Genomic DNA, 4,592 nt, shown 5'->3' with positions numbered 1-4,592 from the left:
TCATAACCTGGCCCCAACCTACCTTTCCAGTCATCATGAATTACTGTCTTGGTTGAGTTCCCCGTTGGTCCTGATTTTCAAAAGAACCATTAGTTTATGTGATAAATAATTGTTTGTGCTTTGACTTTAGTGATACAGATGGTCTTATGAATGACCTCTTCCAGGTAAGAGAGTTCATTAGAGATACTAGGATTTGTTTGTTCATCATTATCTTGCTAGCATCTAGGAGAGTGCTTGATGCTTAACAGATATGCAATAAATACATGTTGGGTGAATGTCTACATTGGGTGTGAAAAAGATTTCTGTAGAAGAAGGGTTTAATGCTGTGATTCTGAATGCATATAAGAGGGAATTAAGGCCTTTCCTAAAATATTCACATCACCTTTCAGCAATCATTGCTAGTTAGTCTATTTTTCAAGAATTGCCACAAGATTAAAGAGATGACTTTTGTCAACTCTTTCAGGTTGTAGACCCCTTCTGCATGGCTCAGCGAAGACTACTGGATGTTTCCAAAGAGCTACCAAAAGCTCTCGCCAGGGGAATTGATGGTTTGAAAGGCCTGGCAGATGTTATCTTCCTTTTCCATCTGTCTCTGGGAAGTAGCTTTGATTTGGCTTTGACTAGGCCCCAGCAAGGTCATAAATACCAGATCTGGTGACAAAAAGCCAAGTCTGTAGTTGCAGTCAAAAGAAGACATTTTCCCCTTACACTGACGTTCTTGGCAACGCAGGGCCTTTTAGTTCTTGCTCTGCCTAGAAGTAGATATACTCTCCTGTAACAAATGGTTGGAGGGACCAGGGCGAAATGGAAAGTGCTTCTGTAACATAAGCAAAGGCTTCTTGGGGCTTTTGTCAACCTCATGCATTCAACAGTTATTTCCTGAATAAGCAATTGACAAGGCATTGTCCCTGCCCCCAAGGAGCTTTTAATTCAGTGGAAGAGATAGAAAACTGGGGTTTTCAAGGCAGTAGCTAAATTCTAAAACAGGGAGAGGTAGTAGAGAAGCACTTAGGAGTGGCACCAGCCTAGTTTGGGGTATGGTGCTCAACAGAGGTTCCCAGTGACCTCATCTGTAAAAGAAGATTAATACCCACATGGCAAGGTTGAGAGAATTTAAGGTAATGTCTTTAAATCACTTACTCCTTGCCAAATAGTCACAGTGATAATAATGTAGTATTGATTCAATGATGATGATAGTGAAGGAAAAAATAGCTTCAAGTCTTAGCTCTGTGATCCTGAACAAGTGACTCAGCCTCTCTGTGACTTGTCAGTAAAATGGGACTGGTGATGTGTACCTCCAGGATGGTTGTAATGATTATGGAAATTGTTTATGAAGAACCTAACACAGCACCTACACATAGGAAGCACTCAATGAAAAGTCGAGGAGGGGTATTGAAATGAACATTGAGTAAAAAGGCAACAGGAGCATGAGGAGAAAGTAGCAGCAGGTGTCATTAGTGATTGTGGAGGGAAGAGCTCTGGATGTGGAGGCTGGGGACCTAACTTCTCATCCTGCTCTGTCACCAAGGAGCTTGGCCATGTCCTTTCTGGCATCCACTGGCATCTTCCATCAGTAGAGAGGCCTATTCATGAATTAGGTGACTTTTAAGTGAAAGGAACAACATGTAACAAGCAACCTAGTATACAGACAGCAGAGAGATCCCTGTGTGATGTGGTACATGAGAAGGCTTCGTGGAGGAGAGGGGCTATTGGCTGGGTGCTGAATGACAGGCAGGCTTTACACAGGAAGAGCTAAGTGAAGAGGACAATCCAGGCAGGGGCACGATGGAGAAAAAAAGACAAAGTCACACATCAAGTACGTCAGCCACTTCCTTCATCTCCTCACCTCTGGGGCAACCTTGCTCCTGGAAGAAATGGATAAGACGAAGGCCTTGACTTTGGCTCAGAAGTTTGTTTCTTTGATAGTCAGAACTGGTTCTGGAAAAATAATCAAGTCATTGACGTTCAACTGCATAATTATAAATATAAATATTCCTGTCACCAACCTACCTTCCTTTTCCTGTACATTTCTGTTATCCTCAGCTAAACAATCCCCCCACTCCCACCCCACTTTGCAAGCCTGCAAAATATGCCTTTTATAGCATCTTTTTTCTGGTTCTTCTTCTACTCTTAAAAAAAGTATATCTGTATTCATAGTATATCAAAGCTTAAAGGGAGCTTGGAATTCATTATTATAACCCCCCTTTTATTTTATTATGAAGGGACATGCCCAAGGTTAAGCATTTAGGGACAGAGTCCCTTGTGATTTCCAGGTATGCTCTTTTTCTTCCAGTATGCAGTCTGCATTTTTTTTCTCTACCATGCGTTCTGATTAGGGCTTCAATACCTATGTATTAATCGAGACCCTTGGAGTTTTAATTTTCAGAAACTTAGTGAAACTGATCTAACAAGGGGGAAATGTGTTGGTTCATGTAGCTGAAGAGTAGGCTGACCTTTTGGCTGAGCTGGTTTCTAGAAGATGTGAGATGTTTGCTTCTCCTTCTCAAGTCTCTGCTTTTCTCAATATGGCTTCCATTTAGGCAAACTGCCTGCAAATGGTGTCCAAATGGCCTTAATAGCCCCAGGCTTATATCCTACCATCTTAGCATCACAGGAGAAATGGAGAAATTTTTCTGGAAAAAGTCCTAAATAGGATGTTCACTAGTTTGACTTGAGTCATTTGTGTACTTTCATTGTGGTGTGTGTGGTGGGGAGGGATATAGTTCTGTAATTGTCCAGGGTTAGGTAGGGTGTCCACTACTGGAACCAGAGGTCATGGTCAGACTCACTCAAACTGTGGCTGAGAGTGGGAAAGAAGTGGTTCCCAAGAGGAAACCAGGTGTCTGTTTTCAAAAGAAGGGGAAATGGATGTTGAGCTAGTGTGTGCCCGCATCCACACATCACCCACACAACCAACCACAAGCTGATAAGTTTAAGGTATTGTATCCCTCATAGCATTTGCCTCTTGTGAAGAATTGTCAATGTATAACATGGAAATTTTGTGAACCATGGTAAGGCCAGGGAGGAGGTTAGAGAAAGTGGAGATTTGAGATTAGGATTTTTCAGGCTCTCTCAAATCTTAGCAGAAAGTAACTGTCTACTCCATCTCTACTCCGTCCTTTCTAAATCTTATCCTGCTGGTGGCACAGGAAATCAGCCTGAGATGAAAAGATTGCCACTGGCTAACCACATGTAGATGATTGAAGGTCAGTGCTAATTAATTGTTTTCCAACTGTTCATCCCACTTCATTCCACCTCTTTTTTTTTTTTTTTTTTATTCCTTTTTTTTTAGGTGAGGCAACCCTTGGTTGACCTCACAGATTGCAAGGACCTTGTCAGGTTACAATCCTTTATTTTTTTTTTATTTTTTATGCCTACAGCACCTGGTATTCCTAGCTGGTCTCCCATCGAAGTACTAACTAGGCCCGACCCTGCTTAGCTTCCGAGATCAGACGGGATTGAGTTTGTTCAGGGTAGCATGGCCGTAGATATCCACCTCTTTTTTTTTTTTTTTTAAATCACGTATTGCTTACCTCACTCATGACCATAGGCAATGTCTTATGAGCCTAATTCAAGTAGTGAACATCAGATAGGAAATTATAACTTTGCATGTTGATTGTATTCTTTCTCTCCTTTTCATAGCTGCTATGTGTAGTTCTCATGTGGTTGGAGAAAACTCTGGGCTTGTTTGTTAAGACCACAGTGCTTGCGTTTTTCTCACCCTGATGCAATGTGGCTATGGGATACAGTAGGTACCTGTTAGAGGAGGTAAGTGTGCAAGAGGGGCCGTTTGAATGTAGCACTATTCAATATGGTGGGACTAATGCAGTATTTCTGGACTTCATTGAATGAGATTTTTGCCTAATGTCCTTTAGAAGTCATTTTCAAGTCTGGTTTAATGTCTGATGTTCCCCTACATGATTACTGATGTATTTGCTTAATGGTTTCATTGGTGTTTGAAAAAGGAACACCAAACCTTCATTACTCACTTTCTCTGATGCTTTTCAAATACCACCAAATTCTATAAAGCCATCAGAGAGACAGAAGGGACCAACAGTAAATATTCATTTATATTATTTTGGCAAAGAATTCTTGAGATAATTCAGCACAGAGGAACCAGTGCAAGTCTCTGGTAGCTGTACCTGATGCTAATTAACTCACAAAATTCCTTGCCTGACAATAGTAGAAATATACAGAAATATCTAAATACTCCAAAGATCTCAGAGAGATCTAAATGATGGAAATATCAGAAGTTTGGAAAACAAAATATTGCTACATATAAGCATAGGGATGGGGAAGGGACTATGGTCTGTTTTTTCCTCTGTTTTTCTTTTCTCTCCATTATATCACTGGCCGCTAACACAGTGATTCATGGAGAAGAGTTTCTCATTAAGTATGTGATGCATCAGTGACTTCACCTTTACATGGATTCTTGAATACCCATGGCTTTAGAGGTCATTAGAGCAGCCAAAACATGGTGATCTATTTTGTATTGTCATTTTTATGGATCCAGCAGCCTGTGGTTTCCTTCCTTCCTTCCTTCCTTCCTTCCTTCCTTCCTTCCTTCCTTCCTTCCTTCCTTCCTTCCTTCC

The 4,592-nt window shown here is 41.0% G+C and overlaps 1 protein-coding gene and 1 pseudogene across 3 annotated transcripts in view; one reads left to right on the top strand and one right to left on the bottom strand.

The window, feature by feature from the left end:
* CPQ (carboxypeptidase Q) overlaps positions 1 to 4,592 on the top strand; it is a 344,157-nt gene that overhangs the window by 162,577 nt on the left and 176,988 nt on the right. The window lies entirely within an intron of this gene.
* LOC112483605 lies at positions 3,372 to 3,490 on the bottom strand (annotated as a pseudogene).

This window comes from Pteropus alecto, unplaced genomic scaffold (assembly GCF_000325575.1).
Source record: "Pteropus alecto unplaced genomic scaffold, ASM32557v1 scaffold164, whole genome shotgun sequence".
Classification (NCBI taxonomy): Eukaryota; Metazoa; Chordata; class Mammalia; order Chiroptera; family Pteropodidae; genus Pteropus; species Pteropus alecto.
The sequence above is the reverse complement of the archived record's forward strand: the minus strand, read 5'-3'. Positions and strand labels throughout refer to the sequence as shown.